We start from the raw sequence: 24,697 nt of genomic DNA, 5'->3' as shown, positions 1-24,697 counted from the left end.
AGTGGTTACGAATCTTTCCTCTGATACGCTTCCATGCCCTGCTAGCCCTCTGACGAAGGGTGGTCTTCTCTTGTCCCGTCAGCAAGGTGCCCGTTGGGGGAACGTAGCTTGCGGCGTGACCTGCTGAGGCTATTATGTAGGCGTCATAATGGGTGAAGCCGAGCCGTCGTATCCACCTGTTATGGCAGACTGACAGGCGCGGCGTGGGCGGCGCCAGCAGCCCCACTATGCATCTTGGTAATACGCGATCAATAGTGCCCCCTGGTCAAAGAATCGCCTCGGCTTCTGCTACATCAATGCGGACGTCCTCCTACCGCAATGAATACAGCGGTAGGTGAACCTTAATTTGGAGACCAAGCGGCTTTACATACATGTCTGTGCTTGCAGACACGTGGCGCGGATGGTACACGTGTAAGAGGCGGATGGTCCGCCATTCATGAAGTGTTTCACCAGAGGCTCTGATCAGCAGAAAATTGCAGCGCGGACAGTCCACCCATGGACCGCGGACGGTCCGCCAGATGCACCGGTAAGCTTCGGTTACTGTGGCAGAACCGCCTAAATTATCCCGGCTCAAGTGCGTAAACCATCACCATAAAGGCAACATTAGCTTAAACGCACTTCAAACGGAACAATTTTTGGTCTGTCGGGTAACGTCCCGATACAACCACCGATTCTCGGATCGAACAAGCATACCCCGCACGAAGGCGAGTTCAGAGATATTACAACCACAAATTTACAACACAGGCATATTAAAGATTACAAACCAGTTCAAAAGATTATTACAAAACCAACTTAAGTAATACAGTTATACAAAAACATAAGTGTAGAATCAGAGTTTAAAACAGCGGAAGATAAAACACGACGGCTACAACACGTCGCAAAAAGGATACCAGGCTAGCCCAGGCATGGTATCACTCGTCATAGTCATTGCCGGCCGAAGACGTATCCCACTCTACGGACCAGCCAGGAGGCAACGAGCAAGGATAGGTTAAGCTAGCGATCTGATCCTCAAAACTCATACCTGAAAAAGGGTTTCAACAGCAAGGCTGAGTATTCTAATACTCAGCAAGACTTAACCGACAACGGGTATAAGTAGCCCACCTTAGCTAGACTATGCAAGGCTTTGTAAGGCTCTGGTTTTTCCTTTGCTGAAAAGCAATAAAGAGTAGGTCCTTACTTTCAAGTTTTAGCTTCAAGATTCTAGTTGATTAACCATTCTATGTACGCATCTACTAACCAAACATGGTGGAACTTCTAAGCAAACATCAAGATTAATAAGAATATTGTTGCTCTTATTACTCTGTGTGGCAAAGAGATCAAGCAGTCTCATTTCATCGTGAGAGGCGGACGATTCTGAATCGAAATTCAACCTTGCAAGGGTAACCTAGCACACACGTCTGGAATACCGTCGGGTCATTCCCAAACAACCGTTGACCTTTCTTTCCGGCTTGTGGATAGGAACACTCTCCCCGACTACAGGGCTCCAAGGTCCACCCGTGCTCGGTCCACCCTTGTCCCTAGAAGTCGTGGTGTTGCGCAACATAAAATAAAACCTATCTCTAAGAGAGAGTGTCAGGTATATCCACTCCCCGGTCCAATCGGCTACTAGGCTTGCCGCGTACCATATTTACGGCATGTGACTAGTACTTTCAAAAACTTAACCAGCACTACCACACACCGCGACCTTAGCAAGTTCATCAACACAGACGGGGTATCACATAAGGTCATGATATCGAACACAACCCCGTCCGTAGTCCTTATATTGATAACAGAAAGTAAACAGGAAATTCCTATGAAGGTCGCGAGTGACAGGCAGTCACTCGACTTTTACCGGTCCTATAAGCTTAGCAATTATTCGAACTCAAGTCTAGTGTTCAGTACATAGGTTCCTAGGATCATGCATCTAGAGTTTCAATTCAACTCCTATGAACTGTAAATGCACAAGTAAAATATTACAGTAAATGAAATTAATTTGAAGTATAGGTTATGTTCGGGGCTTGCCTTCTCGGTAGTTGCTAACTATTTCAGCCCTAGGCTCTTCCGAACTTTGGTCCGGGGCTTCAGTTAGTTCCGCAGTGTTTACTTGAGCTTCGAGATCACCTCCGTCAGACTCCGGAATCAACTCGTACGTCCCGTCTGACAAAGTAGTCGTATCTATATGTAATGCAAGAACAACATTATAAACAAACATGGGCAATCGTTTATAGAGTAGTTAAATAACAAATTTAACTACACAAGGCATCATGATCAACAGCACAAAAGAAGTTAACTAACTTCATAAAATGAGTGGTGGTGATTTACTATACCACTAAGTCATGGTTTGTAAATAAATCAACAAATTAGAGTACAAACAGTAATAAACTCTACCAAAATTACTCTAAACAGAACATGAACAAAGTAATCTACCCTACAAAAATCATGTCAAGACATGTAATCATTTAATCACAATAAATCATTTATGCCGGCAACAACTAGTACAAGCTTGAATTATACAGATCAAAATAGATCAAAACAGAAGCTCAAAATTTAACAGGAGATCTACACAGGTATGATCTATCTACTGTGAAATTTTCATGATTTTATCTGCACCGAAATAAATCTGAGAAAATAAATAAAACAGACAACAGATTAGCAAGATTTATATTTTAGCCCCTGATATAGCCATGAACTAAGGCTCAAACTTCCTGGACAAGCTAACATACTCCAGAAGAACACTCAGGAATATTTTCATGATTTATTAAGAACAGAAACTATTTACCATGAATAAAGTCTATTAAACAAATATTAAATCAAATAAATAGCTACAACAAAGAACTGATCATGAAATTTTTATAGCAAATCTAGTATTACATGAGTAAACTACCACCAAAATTTCATAGCAATATCAGCTTCGAAGCATCAGATAAGAAAAAGATTAAATAACTAGTATTTATTTACCTAGTGACACAAAACCATTTATACAGCAAAAACTTGCAACTAAAACCTAACATATTATGGTTCTACTGCATAGAGCTCTTCAAGAGGATTCCAAAACATCAAGATTTTCTATTTTACGAATTTTCTACAAATTGATATTGAATTTCAAAGATCACAGCAAACTATTTCAAACAAGTCCTTAGAGCACTATTCCTCTGAGTCACTGACATCGCAGACAACCCCCTGAGCTTTCTCAAATTCAAAACCGAGGTCCTCGGGTCGGGTCAGAGGGGGAGGCGAGGTTTGACTGGCGGTTTCCCGGCGAGGGGCTCACCGGCGGCGAGGGTGGAGGGGTGCGTGAGCCTCACGGGTTCAAGGCGCACCTCTGGGTGCTTGGAATCGAAGCTAGGGCGGTCGGAGAGGGGGTGTCGACGGCGAGCGGCGGCTTGCGGGCTCGGAGCACGGCGGCGGGGTGGCTCCGGTGGTGTTCGGGTGAGGGAAAATGGCCTGGGAGCTGCGCGAGGTCGAGGCGGTGCTAATGGTGGGGGATGTAGGGGTGGAGCGGGTCTGGGTTGGCGGCTCCGCGGCGGGGTGGAGCTCGCCGGGGTTCAAGCGGGGCGGCGGTGGTGTTCTGCAGCGTGGGAGCGAGGAGAGAGCAAAGGAGCGAGTGAAATCGAATCCTGGGGTTCTTGTAGTGCTCAGGCGCGCGAAAGATCGAGAGCTGGGTCTCTGGTTTGGGCTCTCCACGGCGGCGTCGCGGTGGCGGCCGCCGGGGAGGTTCTGGGCGCGGCGGGGGTGCGTGGCGAGGGGTGGGGGCTCCAGCGCGAGGCAACAGGAGGGGGAGGAGCTCGCCGGCGACGCGTGGGAGCCAGCGCACGGCGAAGTAATGGCCGGGAAAGCCGGGAAGGCGCTCCACGGCGGCGCTGTCGGTGGCCGGCGGCGAGAAGCAGAGCAGGGGGTTGAGGTGGAAGAAAAGGTTCGTTTTGCAATTACCAAAAGTTCCAGGGACCCCACTGTAAAACAGCGATAACTTTTAAACCAAAGCTCAAATGAAAAAGTGCCCAACATGAAAGTTGTTCAATTTTTCAAAAGCTACAACTTTGATGTTGTGCAAAAATTTATTTGACCAAAGGATAGAGAGCTAAATTTGAAAACACAAGAGGGATTTTAAACTCTAGGAATTTTGTCTTTTTCAATGCAAAATCACTTCAAATGTAGACTTACAAGCAAAATGACTACCATGCATTAAATGCACTGAAATTTTGCACAAACACCCTCCACTAAAACTATAATTACACAAATAACTTTATAAAGGACCTCGCATAAAAATCATAATTACACATATAACCTTTCATAATTACAAAAAGATCCTTTTTACGCATTTCAAGCACAAGATGCATAGCAACAAACACAATTACTGTGCAGACACCTATTTAATTACTGTGTAAACACCCGGGGTGTTACAGCCTTCCCCCCTAACAGGAATCTCGTCCCGAGATTATAGTAAGAAAAGGGTGCAACGACTTGGTACCTGGACTGGTTCTAAGAAAGTCGGGAAAGTTTCTTTGGAGAAAATTTTCAGTTTCCCAAGTAGCTTCTTCTACAGTATGCTGATTCCACTGGATTTTGTACATTTTAACTTTCTCCCTTCTAGTACTTCTTTCTTTTGTGTCAAGAATCTTGATTGGATACTCCGTATAAGATAGATCGGATTCAATCTCGATATCTTGTGGTTCAAGGATTTCAGTAGGTACCCTGGTGCACTTCCGAAGTTGTGATACATGGAAGACATCATGAACGGCGGCCAACTGAGATGAAAGACGAAGTCGGTAGGCAACGGGTCCACAAGTTTCGATAATTTCAAATGGTCCGATATATCGGGGTGCTAATTTCCCTTTTAAGCCAAAGCATTGAACACCTTTAGTAGGAGATACTCGCAAATATACAAAGTCTCCTACCTCGAATTGCAAAGGATCTCTTCTTTTGTCTGCATAACTTTTCTGTCTTGATTGAGCTGCTTTAAGATTAACCTGAATAATTCTGACTTGCTCCTCTGCCTCAGAGACTAAATCTGGCCCAAAAATTTTGCGTTCTCCAGCTTGGGACCAATTCAAAGGAGTTCGACACCTTCGACCATATAATGCTTCAAATGGTGCCATTTGCAAGCTGGATTGATAACTGTTATTGTAAGAAAACTCTGCCAGTGCTAGGCACTTAACCCAATTCTTGCCATATTGAATAACACATGCCCTCAACATGTCTTCAAGGATTTGATTGATTCGTTCAGTTTGCCCATCTGTTTGTGGATGATAAGCTGAACTACGAATCAATTTTGTTCCAAGGGATTCCTGCATTTGCTCCCAGAAACGTGCTATAAACTGAGGCCAACGATCAGAAATAATCGTCTTTGGAATGCCATGTAAACGAACAATCTGATCGAGATAAATCTCTGCGTACTTCTTGGCAGAATAAGTGGTGTGTACAGGAATAAAATGAGCGGTCTTGGTGAGTCTATCAACGATTACCCAAACAGAATCATGCTTATGAGGAGTAGTGGGTAAACCAACGATAAAATCCATACTGATGTCCTCCCATTTCCAGGATGGAATAGATAAAGGTTGGAGAGTACCAGCTACTTTCAAATGACTAGCTTTAACTCTTTGACAGACATCACACTCAGAAACATATCTGGCGATCTCTCTTTTCATTCGAGTCCACCAGAAATTTTGTTTGAGATCATGGTACATCTTGGTACCACCGGGAGGAATCGAAAATTTCGAAAGATGTGCTTCATCAAGGATTTGCTTTCTAAGCTCATGATTCTTGGGTACAACTAGTCGAGATTCAAACCATAAAACTCCTCTATGATCCACTCTGAAACATTTATACTTTGCTTCACCTTGTGATAACTTTTCCTTGATGACCTTGATACCCTCATCATGTAATTGCCCCATGATGATGCTATCATGAAGTGTAGGCTCAAGGGATATATGGTTCAAACTTCCTTGAGGTACCATTTCTAGGTTTAACTTCATCATTTCCTGGCATAGAGTTTCATTGAATGGTTCTACAGATAGACAATGGCATTGTGACTTGCGGCTGAGTGCATCCGCAACCACATTAGCCTTTCCTGGATGATAGTGCACTTCTAGATCATAATCCTTTATTAACTCTAGCCAGCGTCTCTGCCTCATGTTGAGATCAGCTTGAGTAAAGATATATTTGAGGCTCTTATGGTCAGTGTAAATATTACAGTGAGTTCCCATAAGATGATGTCTCCAAATCTTAAGAGCGTGAATAACAGCTGCTAACTCTAGATCATGGGTTGGATAATTCTTCTCATGATCCCGGAGAGCTCTTGATGCATAAGAGATAACCCGGTTGTCCTGCATAAGCACACAACCAAGTCCCGTACCCGATGCATCACAATAGACATCAAAAGGTTTAGTACTGTCCGGTGTAGACAATACTGGAGCGGTAGTTAATCTTGCTTTGAGAGTTTGGAAAGCTTCTTCACACTTATCATTCCAAACAAACTTCACTCCCTTCTTCAATAACTCCGTCATAGGCTTGGCTATTCTGGAGAAATCAGTAATGAATCGACGATAATATCCAGCTAAACCAAGAAAACTGCGAATTTGATGAACTGAAATAGGAGATTCCCAATCCATCACTTCTTGTACTTTAGTTGGATCAACAGATATACCATCACTGGAGATAGTGTGACCTAAGAATTTCACACTGTCCAACCAAAATTCACACTTGGAGAATTTGGCATAAAGATGATGATCTCGTAATCGTTGGAGAACGATACGCAAATGTTCAGCATGATCTTCTTCATTCTTGGAGTAGATCAAGATATCGTCAATGAAAACCACGACGAATTTATCCAGCTCCGGCATGAAGACTGAATTCATCAAGTACATAAAATATGCTGGGGCGTTGGTAAGACCAAAAGACATAACCAAATATTCATATAGTCCACATCTGGTAGAGAAAGCAGTCTTTGGAATATCACAAGGCTTGATCTTTATTTGATGGTAGCCAGAACGAAGATCAATCTTAGAGAAAACCTTAGCTCCAGCTAACTGATCAAACAGAATATCAATGCGGGGAAGAGGATACTTGTTTTTAATAGTGACCGCATTGAGTGGTCGATAATCAACACATAGCCTCAAACTATTGTCTTTCTTCTTCACAAACAGGGCTGGACATCCCCAGGGTGAAGAACTTGGACGTATAAAACCTTTGTCAAGAAGGTCTTGGAGTTGGACTTTCAATTCTGCTAATTCATTTGGAGGCATTCGGTACGACCTCTTAGAAATAGGAGCGGTACCGGGTTGAAGTTCGATAACAAACTCGATGTCCCTATCAGGAGGCATTCCAGGTAAATCCTCTGGAAATACATCCGCATACTCCCACACGATAGGGATATCTTCAAGTTTAATTTCTTTTGTGGCATAAGCACAAGAGTTAATGCACTCTCGTTGCGGCAGATAGAGTATGGTGGCTCCTTGATGTGGTGAATCTATCTCGACAGCTCGGGAAGAGATATCTAACAGTACTTTATGTTTAGTCATCCAATCCATGCCCAAAATAACATCCATGCCTTCTAAATTCAACAAAATCAAATCTGTCTTTATCACTTTACTACCCAACTTAAGGGGTACATGTGTAGTGATTTGATTGGAAGCTATCCTCCCACCAGGGGTTGTTATCATAAAAGATCCCTTAGTATGACAAAAATCCAATCCTAATCTGGCTCCAAATTTGGCACTTATAAAACTATGCGTTGCACCAGAATCAAATAATATGACTGTGGGTTTATTGTGGATAGAGAAAGTACCCGTCATAACTGGTGCTCCTGCTGGAAGGTCTGCAAGAGTAGTGAAATTAACTCGCCCTTGCCGGACTTGCACCATTTGCCTCTTGCCCTTGCCCTTGTTGTTGTTGTTGTTGTTGTTGTTGTTGTTGTTCTGATTAGAGTTTTGCCCTGGATTATTCCTTCTGGGTTGTGGACAATTCTTGGCAAAATGAGAAGCACTGCCGCAGTTGAAACATCGATTATTACTATTCCCACTATTGAACTGTGGGGCATTCGACCTTGGGCTAAACTGCTGCTGTTGCTGTTGCTGAGGCACTGGAGGTCTGAATCCTCCTTGTTGCTGAGGCGGCCTAAAGACAAACCTACCCACTGGGGCATTTCTTTGTGGAGGCCTTGGTGGAGTATTTTGCACCAGGCGATACCTCGGTGGCTGGGCACTCGAGGGTCCCGTTGGTGCCTTCCGCTTTTTCTCAGCACGATGTGCAGCAATACAATCTTCCTGTGTAATGGCCATATTAACCAGCTCATTATAGGTATTGGGCTGAACCAAGTTTAAACGTTCTTTGAGCTTAGTATTGAGGCCACGACGGAAACGATCACGTTTCTTAGCATCAGTATCAGCATGATGGCCCGCATATTGGCACAGATGATTAAAGGTCTGTGCATATTGAAGAACAGTGCGGGTTCCCTGATCTAGAGCCAAGAATTCATTCAACTTTCTTTCAATTAGTCCTTCCGGAATATGATGTGATCTGAATGCAGTTCTGAATTCCTCCCAAGATATGATATGTTCAGCAGGCTGCATTTCACAATAATTATCCCACCATATACGTGCAGGACCGCCAAGCTGTTGGGCGGCAAAGGGGGCCTTGTTCGCATCAATACATGGTACCGCTAACAAAGCAAACTTGGAATTGATTGTACGAAGCCAAGCATCGGCATCCAATGGGTCATCAGCTTTGCTGAAAAGTGGAGGTTGGGTACCAAAGAATTCCTGGTAACCCGCTGGTTGTGCCTCCCTTCCTCCATACTGTTGGCGTGGCTGATTTTGTTGCCCATGGACTAGCTGGCGAAGCAGCTCTGTTTGCATGGCCATTAACTCGGCCAGATTCGACGGGGGTGGCGGTGGTTGCTGAGATCCACTGCCATTTTCACAACCGAAGCCATCAGGAGTTCCGCGTGTATGACCAACCATCTGTAATCATGGAAGACATCCATTAGATACATATTTCTCGCTTCCAAAATCAATGGTACGTATAATGATCATACATTTGGATAAAACAAAATCAGCAAAAAATGTAACTAGATGCGGTGTAGCACAATGTGCACAACACATAAATGTGCAACCCACAAAAATTCAAAACTGGTCAGCGGCTAGATAGCTTCATGCTTCATCGTATAGAGACTCAATGCTGAGAGCAAAGAGTAAAGAAAATAATCTATCAATTCGCTCTTCATCGCCATGTACTATGTTGCTAAACAACAGAGATCATAGAAGGGGTTGGACTAAAATTTAGTCTCACAGATTCAACATGCTAACATTTGATGAGCACATATGCCACAAAAATTTGCAACCTCTTGTATTCATCAAACGGCGTGAAGATGCACAAATAAAGAGATTTGCTAAGTAGAAAGATTATGATTTCCAAACTGGTAGTCGCTACTTATATTACATCCAAAGCAGCCTTGTTCTTACAACCTAACATCGCTTAACCTTACCACATATAATACAGCAAGTGGTACTCCTCCCTAAGGCTATTTTACAATAACATCTTCCCTATATACATATGATACAACAAGAGAACACAACTATCTAGGACAAGTCTAAGACGCCTAGAAGTCGTCGAGGTTGCCCACAGAAGAGGCACTACCGGAAGAAGAGTCGTCCGGCTGAGGGTTAGGCTCAGCAAGTGCGTGCTCTGAATCTAAGTCAGATACTCCCTCAATCTCCTCTGGGTCCTCCTCTGCTACTGCCGGCTCAGCTGGGGCATCTAGTTGCTCCTGGAGCATACCAACATGTGCTAAAGCATCAGCCCAATCTGCTTGCAGCTCATTCACCTGCGCCTGAAGAAAACCGATAACTGTGTTGCGCTGCTCTATCTCAGCACCATACTCCATAGCCTGATGCTCAAACTGTGCAATAGCAGTGTCCCTCCCAGCAACGGCATCCTGAAGTCCCCCAATCTGAATATCCTTCAGACGAAGGCCTCGCTGAAAACTCTGGGCCAAGTCTATCACCTGGTCCATGTGTCGCTGCTGAAGTATCTGGTAGTGAGACTGGGCATTCATATATCTGACTACTGCCTCGATAGTCTCATCCGCTACATCACCAATCAAGTGCCCAAAGTGTGTGACCCTGAACAGCCACTCTGCATTGCCAGCACTGACTGCTGGAAACAAACCAATAGGATATGCCGCTACCTCCTCGGGATGGTGCTCACAAAAAGTGGTGATAGCGTTGAGAGCTGCTTTCTCAAACGCATCCACAAGACGATACCCAATCACCTCAATCTTGATTGGTGGCCACTCCAAGGTGGGGTGCTGAGGAATGATCATCTTAACTCTGTTCTTCTTAATTCCATCCTCCGAAAACTGGCGTCCCGTGTACTGGGGTGGATCTGGGTAGTGGAAGATACGAAGTGAATCCCAAAGAATCCTCGGAAAACCCTCCCAGTACAGACAATCGGTATGAGCATTTCCCTCCTCATCCCAAAAGATTTGGGAACAAGTCGCCATCTGAATCAAAAGGATTCAAATGTGAGTAATACAATTATCTCAAGACTTCTCAAATAAAGCTTTAAGAAGACTGCGGTAAAACAAATGTGATTCTAATTCACAAGATGATATGATTCCAAACTCAAAGAATAATAAACCACAATCGGTACTGGTTCATCATTTGAGATTCTAAGGAATGAAAAGATCCTTATAACAACAAGATGGGGCTTAGGAGGAAGGCATGACTTGAAACCATATTTTTCAACCAAGAAGGTCTAAGCATTTAACAAGCATGCTCCTAAAATCAAAATTTCACTCACTCATGTTTTAAGCACACTAACACTTATCTTATAAGGATTCATACTAGAAATTCTTTAACAAGCTCATGTAGCAACTTCAACTATTATGAACCAATCAAACATTAACCAAATATGCATGCACGTCCTGACCGTCCTCACAAGATAAACAACTGCCAACTATCGTTGGGCTTACGTGGTTAGCACGGTGGCATACATAAATACGGCTCTCCCTATATAGCTAGTCGATACATTCTAACCGTTCTTATCTTATCGAATCGTGGTTAGCGTACCTGCATAAGATTGACAGAACATAAATATATAACCCCAATGAACCTTTCATGCCAGCACCCATGAAAGCGTTCCCAGACATTACCGCTCACTATAGAAGCGGCAGCCATACAATTTCCGCCGTATGGCCAACGTTAACATACGCTACTTAGTGGCGTATTCACGAGTTCCTTTACTCCCAATATAGTCGACCGAGATCGGTATATTGGCAGCAGCTCAAGTAAGTCACTGCTTGAGCGCAGCGTTCGGTTCGCATCGCCGACGGGAAGGTCAGACTCCCTCAGCTGACTGAGTACACTTTACTCCCAATATAGTCAACTAATAGTCGGTATATTGGAAGCACCTCAAGTAAGCCACTGCTTGAGGGCAGCGTTCGGCTCGCATCACCGACGGGAAGGTCAGACTCCCTCAGCTGACTGAGGATCCTTACCATCTTACCTCACGTAGGTGCGTCGTTACAAGAATTAAGAGTTGCTTGTGAGTATGGTTTGACAAAATATAAAGTGCTGGAAGTCAGATAACATAAACCATACAAAAATAACCACCTAGTAATTCCCATAAATTCCCTAGGACTTTACGTTCTAAACACAACTCTTAACGAATCCAACGTAGTTTTCCGAAATTCTTTATGGTTCCAATTTTATATGGAAAGCGATTTTTAAGGTTCCAACACCTCTGGTATATGCTTGTAGCTCTGATGCCAGCTGTGGCAGAACCGCCTAAATTATCCCGGCTCAAGTGCGTAAACCATCACCATAAAGGCAACATTAGCTTAAACGCACTTCAAACGGAACAATTTTTGGTCTGTCGGGTAACGTCCCGATACAACCACCGATTCTCGGATCGAACAAGCATACCCCGCACGAAGGCGAGTTCAGAGATATTACAACCACAAATTTACAACACAGGCATATTAAAGATTACAAACCAGTTCAAAAGATTATTACAAAACCAACTTAAGTAATACAGTTATACAAAAACATAAGTGTAGAATCAGAGTTTAAAACAGCGGAAGATAAAACACGACGGCTACAACACGTCACAAAAAGGATACCAGGCTAGCCCAGGCATGGTATCACTCGTCATAGTCATTGCCGGCCGAAGACGTATCCCACTCTACGGACCAGCCAGGAGGCAACGAGCAAGGATAGGTTAAGCTAGCGATCTGATCCTCAAAACTCATACCTGAAAAAGGGTTTCAACAGCAAGGCTGAGTATTCTAATACTCAGCAAGACTTAACCGACAACGGGTATAAGTAGCCCACCTTAGCTAGACTATGCAAGGCTTTGTAAGGCTCTGGTTTTTCCTTTGCTGAAAAGCAATAAAGAGTAGGTCCTTACTTTCAAGTTTTAGCTTCAAGATTCTAGTTGATTAACCATTCTATGTACGCATCTACTAACCAAACATGGTGGAACTTCTAAGCAAACATCAAGATTAATAAGAATATTGTTGCTCTTATTACTCTGTGTGGCAAAGAGATCAAGCAGTCTCATTTCATCGTGAGAGGCGGACGATTCTGAATCGAAATTCAACCTTGCAAGGGTAACCTAGCACACACGTCTGGAATACCGTCGGGTCATTCCCAAACAACCGTTGACCTTTCTTTCCGGCTTGTGGATAGGAACACTCTCCCCGACTACAGGGCTCCAAGGTCCACCCGTGCTCGGTCCACCCTTGTCCCTAGAAGTCGTGGTGTTGCGCAACATAAAATAAAACCTATCTCTAAGAGAGAGTGTCAGGTATATCCACTCCCCGGTCCAATCGGCTACTAGGCTTGCCGCGTACCATATTTACGGCATGTGACTAGTACTTTCAAAAACTTAACCAGCACTACCACACACCGCGACCTTAGCAAGTTCATCAACACAGACGGGGTATCACATAAGGTCATGATATCGAACACAACCCCGTCCGTAGTCCTTATATTGATAACAGAAAGTAAACAGGAAATTCCTATGAAGGTCGCGAGTGACAGGCAGTCACTCGACTTTTACCGGTCCTATAAGCTTAGCAATTATTCGAACTCAAGTCTAGTGTTCAGTACATAGGTTCCTAGGATCATGCATCTAGAGTTTCAATTCAACTCCTATGAACTGTAAATGCACAAGTAAAATATTACAGTAAATGAAATTAATTTGAAGTATAGGTTATGTTCGGGGCTTGCCTTCTCGGTAGTTGCTAACTATTTCAGCCCTAGGCTCTTCCGAACTTTGGTCCGGGGCTTCAGTTAGTTCCGCAGTGTTTACTTGAGCTTCGAGATCACCTCCGTCAGACTCCGGAATCAACTCGTACGTCCCGTCTGACAAAGTAGTCGTATCTATATGTAATGCAAGAACAACATTATAAACAAACATGGGCAATCGTTTATAGAGTAGTTAAATAACAAATTTAACTACACAAGGCATCATGATCAACAGCACAAAAGAAGTTAACTAACTTCATAAAATGAGTGGTGGTGATTTACTATACCACTAAGTCATGGTTTGTAAATAAATCAACAAATTAGAGTACAAACAGTAATAAACTCTACCAAAATTACTCTAAACAGAACATGAACAAAGTAATCTACCCTACAAAAATCATGTCAAGACATGTAATCATTTAATCACAATAAATCATTTATGCCGGCAACAACTAGTACAAGCTTGAATTATACAGATCAAAATAGATCAAAACAGAAGCTCAAAATTTAACAGGAGATCTACACAGGTATGATCTATCTACTGTGAAATTTTCATGATTTTATCTGCACCGAAATAAATCTGAGAAAATAAATAAAACAGACAACAGATTAGCAAGATTTATATTTTAGCCCCTGATATAGCCATGAACTAAGGCTCAAACTTCCTGGACAAGCTAACATACTCCAGAAGAACACTCAGGAATATTTTCATGATTTATTAAGAACAGAAACTATTTACCATGAATAAAGTCTATTAAACAAATATTAAATCAAATAAATAGCTACAACAAAGAACTGATCATGAAATTTTTATAGCAAATCTAGTATTACATGAGTAAACTACCACCAAAATTTCATAGCAATATCAGCTTCGAAGCATCAGATAAGAAAAAGATTAAATAACTAGTATTTATTTACCTAGTGACACAAAACCATTTATACAGCAAAAACTTGCAACTAAAACCTAACATATTATGGTTCTACTGCATAGAGCTCTTCAAGAGGATTCCAAAACATCAAGATTTTCTATTTTACGAATTTTCTACAAATTGATATTGAATTTCAAAGATCACAGCAAACTATTTCAAACAAGTCCTTAGAGCACTATTCCTCTGAGTCACTGACATCGCAGACAACCCCCTGAGCTTTCTCAAATTCAAAACCGAGGTCCTCGGGTCGGGTCAGAGGGGGAGGCGAGGTTTGACTGGCGGTTTCCCGGCGAGGGGCTCACCGGCGGCGAGGGTGGAGGGGTGCGTGAGCCTCACGGGTTCAAGGCGCACCTCTGGGTGCTTGGAATCGAAGCTAGGGCGGTCGGAGAGGGGGTGTCGACGGCGAGCGGCGGCTTGCGGGCTCGGAGCACGGCGGCGGGGTGGCTCCGGTGGTGTTCGGGTGAGGGAAAATGGCCTGGGAGCTGCGCGAGGTCGAGGCGGTGCTAATGGTGGGGGATGTAGGGGTGGAGCGGGTCTGGGTTGGCGGCTCCGCGGCGGGGTGGAGCTCGCCGGGGTTCAAGCGGGGCGGCGGTGGTGTTCTGCAGCGTGGGAGCGAGGAGAGAGCAAAGGAGCGAGTGAAATCGAATCCTGGGGTTCTTGTAGTGCTCAGGCGCGCGAAAGATCGAGAGCTGGGTCTCTGGTTTGGGCTCTCCACGGCGGCGTCGCGGTGGCGGCCGCCGGGGAGGTTCTGGGCGCGGCGGGGGTGCGTGGCGAGGGGTGGGGGCTCCAGCGCGAGGCAACAGGAGGGGGAGGAGCTCGCCGGCGACGCGTGGGAGCCAGCGCACGGCGAAGTAATGGCCGGGAAAGCCGGGAAGGCGCTCCACGGCGGCGCTGTCGGTGGCCGGCGGCGAGAAGCAGAGCAGGGGGTTGAGGTGGAAGAAAAGGTTCGTTTTGCAATTACCAAAAGTTCCAGGGACCCCACTGTAAAACAGCGATAACTTTTAAACCAAAGCTCAAATGAAAAAGTGCCCAACATGAAAGTTGTTCAATTTTTCAAAAGCTACAACTTTGATGTTGTGCAAAAATTTATTTGACCAAAGGATAGAGAGCTAAATTTGAAAACACAAGAGGGATTTTAAACTCTAGGAATTTTGTCTTTTTCAATGCAAAATCACTTCAAATGTAGACTTACAAGCAAAATGACTACCATGCATTAAATGCACTGAAATTTTGCACAAACACCCTCCACTAAAACTATAATTACACAAATAACTTTATAAAGGACCTCGCATAAAAATCATAATTACACATATAACCTTTCATAATTACAAAAAGATCCTTTTTACGCATTTCAAGCACAAGATGCATAGCAACAAACACAATTACTGTGCAGACACCTATTTAATTACTGTGTAAACACCCGGGGTGTTACAGTTACACCGATGATGTGTCCACTATGCAAGCGCGGACGGTCCGCCTGAAATAAGTTGAATCTGCTCAGAAACAAACTCTACTCTGTCCAAATCAGAATGTAAACAGCGGACAGTCCGCTCAAGGCAAGCGGACCATCCGCTCTTGCTGTTTTCAGGAGGATCCTAGCAGCTAGACTTATCATGAGCTACAAAGGTCCTCAAGTTGGAATCATCTTTACAAGTAACTGAGGAACCTGGGTTTGGTTTTGAAATGATCTAGAAGCATGACGAGTATTGGGTACAAGTCCATTTGATTGAGAAGTATTTTTGGCACACTTTTGGTACTCAAGTTGAGAATCAAGACAAACCTCAAGTAGAAAGAAAAGGACTTATAGCAGACTCTAAAATTACTCATTATGACAAGTCCATTGTTTGATCAATCAACTAAATTCATTTCAAGTGAGTGTCAAGAATGGTTCTTGGAGAGATCACTTCTCTCTGGAGAGAGGCGAGCCGCCCAAGAGTGAGATTGACAAGCAAGGTGCTTGGAAGGCCAACATAGAAGTGGTTATCTAGAGTCATTGGAGATGCTTAGTTGAAGATATCAAATGGGTTGATCAAGAAAAGCAAGCAACACCCAAAGTAGAGAGATTCATGAAAATTCAAGTGATATTCAAATGATATTCTCTCATGCAAGCAAAAATCAAAGAGATGAAGCAAGCCAACCACAACAAGATAGTGCATTTGATGATAAGTGGTATTCATTTCATATGGGTGAAGAATGGTTTTCATATTGGTATTAATTGTCTTCACCAAGCTATTATAATTGGACTTCATGATGCTATTTGGAAAGCTAAATTGGAATCTAATGACTATCCTCTACTCCAACATAGCAAGGTGAAATTACTTAACATATGCATCCATACTATGCTAAGGACATGATTAGTGCATATAGTCATATATAGTGATCATTCATGAAAAATAAAATAATTTTAAATGTTTTATGATGCCACTATTGCTTCTATGCTTGATATGATCTAGTGGTAACATATGACATGTTCATGAGCTAGTAAACCCAAGTAGTTGATCTAGAAAATGAGATTTCAAGTGTTTAACTCAATATTGTCAAGATAAACCTTAGAATGAGGTGTGAAGAAGCTTGTCATTGGTTCAAACCGAGTTGAATTATTTGGGCAAGTAGTCTAGATCAAGTCAAAGAGAAAGAAGCTCATGAAAACAATCTCGTTCAAGAATTGATTATCAATGTCAAATTCAACAAAGTGGTCCATGATGATTTTACAAGTGATACTAGATTCAACAAAAGGTATATCATTATATCTCTACAAGTGATATACATGGTCATACAAGTGGTATTCATTCAAGTAGATCTAGTGCAACAATGGTGGTTCCACAAGTGATCCTCAACTTTAAGTGAACAATTCAAATCAAGAAAGCTACCCACATCAAGAAGAGCTCAAGATTCAAGTAGATTGACAAACACTTTGACATAGGAGGAGGAGCCCCACTACAAGGTATCAAGGTCAAGAATCCTACTAGTGTCCTACATGTGGCATTTTAAGGTGGTCTTTATGCTTCCACATGTTGTTGTTACAAGTGGTGTCAATTCCAATCAACTTGAAAGTGTCCATCAAAAATGAAGATTCAAGACTCAACCATTTACCCAAGTCCAACTCTTTGTATCAAAACACAAGCGCTTCATATGATTGCCTACAAGGGGTATTCAAGTGGTAACCCTACAAGTACAAGAGGTACAACTTCAAGTGGTAGCCATTGATCTTCACATGGCAAATTTCATGTGGTTTTGGCCCTTTTTATGGTCATTGATGACAAAGGGGGAGTGAAATGAACAAAGATATGAATTATCCTTGGATGACAAAGTGGGAGATGAGATGAGAGTGTGATCATGGACATGGATCAAGAGGAGCAATATTGAGGAGGATCAATATTCTTAGACAAGAGGAGCACATAAGTAGGGGGAGCAAGCTCTTGAACTTGGTTGTTTGCATTTGATATGTGCATATTCATGTGCTTGCTTGCATTTGCATAAGTTTTAAAATTTATATATGCATTGCTTGTGTGTGATGTATGCTAGCCATAGAATTTGATTGATGATTTGATAACTAGCATGCATAGATTGTAGCTAGACACTTTTTTTATAAGTGAATCAAGAGCCTTGCTAATATTGTTGATCTCATGAGGTATCTTGAGTTTTTGATGAATGTCTAGTTACTCATTGATGCTAAGAAATGAACTTCAAGGATGTAACTCAAATTGGTATCACGCTTCAAAGGTTTATCCTATATACCTTAGCATCACTTAGTAGTGATAACAATTCCACAAATTTCATATTTATGCATGTGTGTGAGTTTAAAACCAAATCTCTTGAGCACACATGTAGGGGGAGTTATCACTACCAAGTCGGATTTTTATGGTGCTTATCCAATCTTTTACAAGTGGTCTTAATGGTGGATAAGAAACATAAAATCCAAACCAAGTTAGCTATTTACACGTGTGTGAAGTGCTAGCTTGGAAAATACTTAATTTCCATATCTATGTAGAGTTGTCATCAATTACCAAAAAGGGGGGAGATTGAAAGGCCCTTGTTTGGTTTTGGTAATTGAGTGACAACTTAGGTGGACTAATAAGTGTTTATGTCGAGATACATAGGAGATTAGTCCACACAAAGACACTAGTATGAGCGACATGTGCCATGGAGGAGAAATGGCTAAGGGTTGATGCTATGCTCATATAGTGTGATGGAGGAACTCATTGCATATGAGACATGACATAGAGTTATGTGACCAAAGTGGAGAAGATCAAGACAAGGTTTGGCTTGATGGACCGGTTGCAATGGAGAAGGGCAAGTCAAGGCTTTGAAGCGAGGGACTGCGAGGCGGTGAAGCTTGGGCAAGATTTGGCGCCGATGGACCGAGGAAACGGTGAAGAGTGAGCAAGGTCAATATCGATGAACCAAAGAGGTCATGTGATAATATGGTGTTGTTCACGTGGTGTTGTTGGCACATTTGCAAAGGAGAAAGAGTTGGAGTTGATGTTTATCAACTTGGGGATGCAAGAAAGGCTTTTTGGTGTTCTTCGGAGATTAGGTTGGCTCTTGGAGTGAAATACTACTTTGATCCATTGTGTTTTGGATCAAATATTCAGTTGGGTTGTGTAGCCCTCTGAATAAGCTTTCCATAGAGTCCAAGATCACCAAATTTGGACATCGGAGCTAAGAGTTATGGCCGTTTTAACGAGGTACATTTCTGCTGGAAATAGACCTGCGGACGGTCCGCTCCTGGGGGCGGACGGTCCGCCGTTATCTCGGATGAGCTCGAACAGAACCGTTTTTGGCTCTGTTGGTGGTCCAAAATGAACTGCGGACCGTCCGGTCCATGGGAGCGGACGGTCCGCCTTTAAAAGCTGAAATGGGCGCAGAAACTTGGTAGTTCTGTCTTGGGTGTCCAAAATGTACTGCGGACGGTCTGGCCCTTGGGGGCGGACGGTCCGCCTCCTACTGAAAATTCTGGGACAGAAACACTGCGGTTTCTGTGTGTGCTCACTTTTTGAACGGCAGACGGTCCGCCCTTGGGGAGCGGACAGTACGCCGGTCACTTCCAGATTTAGTCAGACACGTTTGCAAATCGGTTGGTTATAAGTTTTGAACAGCAAGACGGTCCGCCCCAGGGGTGCGAACAGTCCGCCCGGGGCTCTAACGGTCGACTCTGACACATAATTATTGCAGTTCTAGCCGTTGGTTTTGAATGGCGGACGGTCCGGTCTCTGTGAGGCGGACAGTCCTCGAAAATTCTGTTTTCACGGGATTTGAGTGTAACGGCTAGTTTGGGGCCTCCCTCTATAAATAGAGGGTGTGGCCGGCCATTTGAGGTTCCTGAGCACCTTGGGGACTTGGTGTCCATGTGTGAGAGTGCTTGAGAGCCCTCTACTCACTCTAACTTGATAGTAATCATCCGCTCGAGTGAGAGAGCGATTCTAGTGCGATTGCTTTAAGAGATTGCATCGAGTGGCACTAGGTGATCGTGTTGCAAGCCGGTGTGCTTGTTACTCTTGGAGGTTGTCACCTGCTAGACGGCTTGGTGGCAAGAGGCTCCATTGAAGCCCGCAAGAAGATTGTGCGGTGCTCCGGAGAAGAGATTGTGAGGGGTATTGTGCTCACCCCGTGGGAGCCGCGAAGAGCAACTCTAGTAAAGCGAGAAGTGAAAAGCAACAAGTGGTTCGACCGGATCATGTGCTAGAGCTCGGTGTGAGCACTCCATGTGGGAGAGTGTGACTTGAGAGTCACCACTAGCAAGAGGATCGGCGGCAACCTCGGAGCTTGTCTCAACGGGGATTAGCTTGGTGGCAACCAAGTGAACATCGGGATAAAAATCACCGTGTCAATTTTGTCTACTCTTCTCGGTGGTTTGCATTCTCCAAATCACAAGCCTTGTATTTACATTCATCTATATCTTGTGCTTGTGTAGTTGCTCTCTAGTGTAACTAATTAGCTTGTGTAGCTTAATTAGTTGCTCTTGCTTAGATTGTGTAGCTCAGCAAGTTGAGCTCTTGGATTTGGATTGTGTATCCTTGTCCTTGAGCATCTAGTGAGCTTAGGTTTGGCTTTGTGCTTTTGCTCATTAGAATTGTGTAGGAGCTCCCCCGGTTTGTGAAGTTCTAGTGCTTAGACTTGTGTGGCTTGGTATTAGAATTGTTAGGAGAGCTCTTGCTAGCTTGACACTCCATTTGCTTTGTGTAGGATCTTTTTGGAGGTGCCTTAGAGTCATAGTTAGAGGGGTGAAGTCTTGGCTAAGCGAATAATTTCAATTCCGCATAAGTTTCGGTTAGCCGGCGCAATTAGTTTTAGAAAGGACTATTCACCCCCCCTCTAGTCCGCCATCTCGACCCTACATTCGCCCCGACGTCTGAATCACGCCTGCCAAAACCCAGGTTAAGGGTCCCTCACAGCGAACTCCCGGAGAACCCGGCGGCGACATACACTCCAACACCCGCCATCATACCACTCCCAGAGTAGCAGGTCGCGATTCAATGTATCGTTGCAAATCAGGTAATTAGCTTACCGGTTTCGACTACCTCCTACTCCCGGCATGTGGTCAGTACTGTTCAAACTTGATCAACACTGCCAACAACGGTACGGTCCTCAATTGACACAGGCGGAGGCTACTTTCCATTCCTTTCATATCCAGATCCAACACATCTCCGCCCAGTCTCCATTTCTCTTTATTCAACAACTCATTTCAAAGCCATAGTTAAGGAATCAAGATCCTAAAACTCGCGAGTGACAGTAATCACTCGACTTTTACCGAGATCCTACTTAGCAAAGCATTGTTAACGATACATGCACACTAGTATGGACTCACATGTACCTAGGGAAAACATGGATACTAGGGTTTCATACAACTCCTAAAACGTAAATGCACAATTAATTAAATAAACATTGAATACTTAAATTATGGTTATGCTCTGGGGCTTGCCTTGCAGGTTAGCGGGGTTAGCGACTTCTTCAGAAGTGGGTTCGACTGCGTCCTCCTGCTGCTCTCCCGCTTGCGGCTCCTGGATTGGCTCGGCGATCAGCTCGTAGGCGACTTCGGTTTCAGCGTCCACACGAATAGAATATGCCATGCATGAGACTCATGAAAAGATGCAATACAATGCAATACACACAATGAGAGGCACGGACCAAACACTAAAAGCATTTACGGAATAACCTCACAACTATGGTTACGACAGAAATAGTTTAGAACTGATGTGCAGTCTTTGGTTCTAATGCCTTTTAGCCTGAAGTGTTTCCTTCAAAACAACAACTACTAAATTTGCTTAGAGTAGCATGGATTAAGGCAGGAGCTTGTTTTGTTGAGGTTACACATGCATGAAATAATTAACTAACAACCTTTATAAAAGAAAAGAGCATAGCTAGGGGCAATTTAAAAGCAAAAACCTAAATTGCATACATGATCTAGCAACAAAAATTTTCCAGCTTAACATGATATTGATAAAGCATGCCATCTAATTTTTCCAACATTTATTGCTGATGAAAAGCATTTAATTAACTCTAGCAAGGTAAACTGAACATAATTAGATTTACACAAAAGTGCACAACACCCGCACATGAAATTTTTACAGTGGATTACACATATAAAGATTAGGTCACTGCATAAATTTCATAATTTTTAGAGCAACGGAACAACCAGTATTAAATAAACTAGCTTAACCACAACCAAAAATTTTAGCATGGGAAAAACTGACATTTCGCAAGCATGAGTATTTTTCCTCTGAAGATCTTGGTATAAGCAACCCAATAAAATTTAGATTGCATTTTTCGCATTTTTCTATATTTTTCTACACATTTTTAAAGTTTTTAGCCGAAATAATAATTTCTAGAAACAAAATAAAACAAAAGGGGGCTGACAGCCGGGCCCCACATGTAAGTGGGAGCCAGCCCAGCTCCCAGTCCCCCCTCCCCTGTTTTCCCCGCTCGGCCCCGCTGTGGCATTGGCCGGTGCGTGGCCAGGCGGGCTCGCGGCGGCGCGGCGCTAGCCCCCGCCGGCGGTGGCCGGCCGGCGGCACGGCCTGGCCGGACCGCGGCCAAGGCGGCCGGGGAGCAGAGGTTCCCGCGCGTTGGGGACAGCGCAGGCGCGCGCGCGGGGCGGCGCAGGGGCGCCCGCGACGGCGCGGCGCACCCGCCGGCAGCGGGGCCGGCCGGGTGAGGGCGGGGCGCGCCTGCGACCAGGGCAGCCCGACAAGGCCGGGGCGCTGCGCGAGGCCGCACAAGGGCGGCCCGCGGCGTACGCGCGGCAGCGGCACGACGACGGTGGCGGCGCGGCGATGTTCCGGCGGCGGCGGCGCCGGGAACGAAGGGGAAAGAGGTCGGGGAGGATGAGGGGCTCGCGAGGAAGCTCACCATGGGCTCGGTTTGGGCGGAGGATGGCCGGAGAGGAGAGATCGACGAGGGAGGCGGAGCTTCGACGGGGACGGCAATGGCGGCCGCGGTGGCGCAGGCTGATTCAGCCATGGTGGGGGCTCAGCCGAGATCGTGGAGGGGCAGAGGAGGTTTGGGGCGAGGCGAGGAAGGTTGGGGCGCGCGGAATCGAGCTACGGTGGCGAGGGTTGGCCGGCGCGACGTCGACGGCGGCACGCAGCACGCAGCTCAGCTCGAGCTCGAGTTCGACGAAGGGGAGGGGAAAAACAGATGATGCTTCGCGAATGGATGTCAAGTGAAGGGTGAGGCGAGGGATGTCAAGGCGCGAAGAATCGAAGCGGGGTGACGGGGATGGCCGGCGCGGTGAGCGGTGGCAGCTCAGCTCGTGCTCTGTGCGACGCGAGTGCGAGGATGAAGATGAGGAGGGGCTAAAACGAACACGACTCTGTGGGGATAAGGACCGGCACGCGAGCGCGGCCGGTGAGGTTCGCCGACAGCCAACACGTGGAGGGCTCGCCGGCGTCCAGGCGCAGGTATGGGCATCGGGTGAGCACAGTGACGCCACAGGGGAGAACACAGTGAACCCGTTTGACCGATTTTGACTTGATTTGACTGGATGAAACTCAAAATTTCATATAGGAACTTGAAATTTGGCCAAAATAAAAGTTGTAGAGGAAGAGAAGATCTACAACTTTGCTTTTGGGCAAAAGTTGATTTGAGGCTTGGATCAATGAGAAAAATGGGGTCGAACACAGCTCAGTCAATGTTTACTATACGACTTAATTAGCACTAATGATGGTGATTAGTCTTAGCTAGCAATTAAGCATGATATTAGCGTCAAAATTAACACCGGGGTGTTACAGCCAGCCCGTCCCTCGCCGGAATCAATACCGGCCAGGACCTCCCCCACCGCCGGCCATGGCCTGGATCTGATTGCGTTGATTGGAAAAGCTATTAGAAACAATATCGCTAGTCGACAGAATGTACGAATTCATCCAGGAACCAGACGAGGATACTTCTGAAGTCCAAGTCAACATTACGGAAGATAACAAAGACCTGAACATGAAACCGAAGTCTAAGAGTGAACGTCGTGAAGTCCAACCAACATCATGGAATTAACGGAAGTCCCGAACTTCAATTCGGAAGAACTAAAGTCTACTAACTCTATAGACACCACTAAAGGCAAGCCCCGGTGCATAATCTCATTATTTAAATTATGCAACTTTCTACTTGTGCATTTAAGTTATTGGAGTTGAATAAAAACCTTAGATGCATAATTCTAGGTTCCTATTGTTTGAACACTAGAAACAAAGTTCGAATAGCTGCTATGCTAATAGGACCGGTAAAAGTCGAGTGATTGCCTGTCACTCGCGAGCTCTATAGGAGTTGATTGTTTACTTTCTACAATCATTATAAGGACCATGGACGGATTGGGTTACTAGTTTCAACTAGTCTCATGGTGGAAATCCGTCTGTGTTGGTAAAATTTTGTTAAGACCGCAGTGTGTGGTAGTGTTAATTAAGCATTTGAAAGTACTAGCCACATGCCGTAAATATGGTATGCGGCAAGCCTAGTAACCAATCGGCCCGGTGTAAGGATCGATGGACCAAGAGGGGGGGTGAATTGGGACCTTTTCAAATTTCTAAAACACAATAAAGCAACCTTAACCTATGCAATACTAGTAAGGCTCAATTCACCAACCGGCTAACTAAGCAACCTACACAAGCTATAAAGGATACAACAAGATATAAAGCTAAGTAAGGTAGAGCTAAGTTATGATCTCTTATCTTCCAGAGTTTCACTCTTATCGCCTAGAAACATGACCCAAGTATAACGTGAAAAATCATCAACGATTACTAGGCAAAAGAGGTTACCACCAATGCTCTTGTATGTGGTTGGACCAAAAAGATCCATGTGAAGTAGCTCGAGCGGCTTGGAGGTAGACAACATCGTCTTGATTGGATGATGTGTTGCAACTTTCTTTCTGGCTTGACATGCACTACATAGTTTGTTCTTGTCAAAGGTGACATCCTTCAAGCCGGTGATCATCCCTCTCTTGTGGGCTTTCTTAAGGTTGCTCATACCAATATGAGCAATTCTTCTATGCCAAAGCCATCCAAGAGACGACTTGGTGAAGAGGCATGTCATGGAGCTTGTTTGCTTTGAAGAGAAATC

This window comes from Panicum virgatum, chromosome 4K (assembly GCF_016808335.1).
Source record: "Panicum virgatum strain AP13 chromosome 4K, P.virgatum_v5, whole genome shotgun sequence".
In the NCBI taxonomy this organism is placed as follows: domain Eukaryota; kingdom Viridiplantae; phylum Streptophyta; class Magnoliopsida; order Poales; family Poaceae; genus Panicum; species Panicum virgatum.
Note: the sequence above shows the minus strand (reverse complement) of the source record.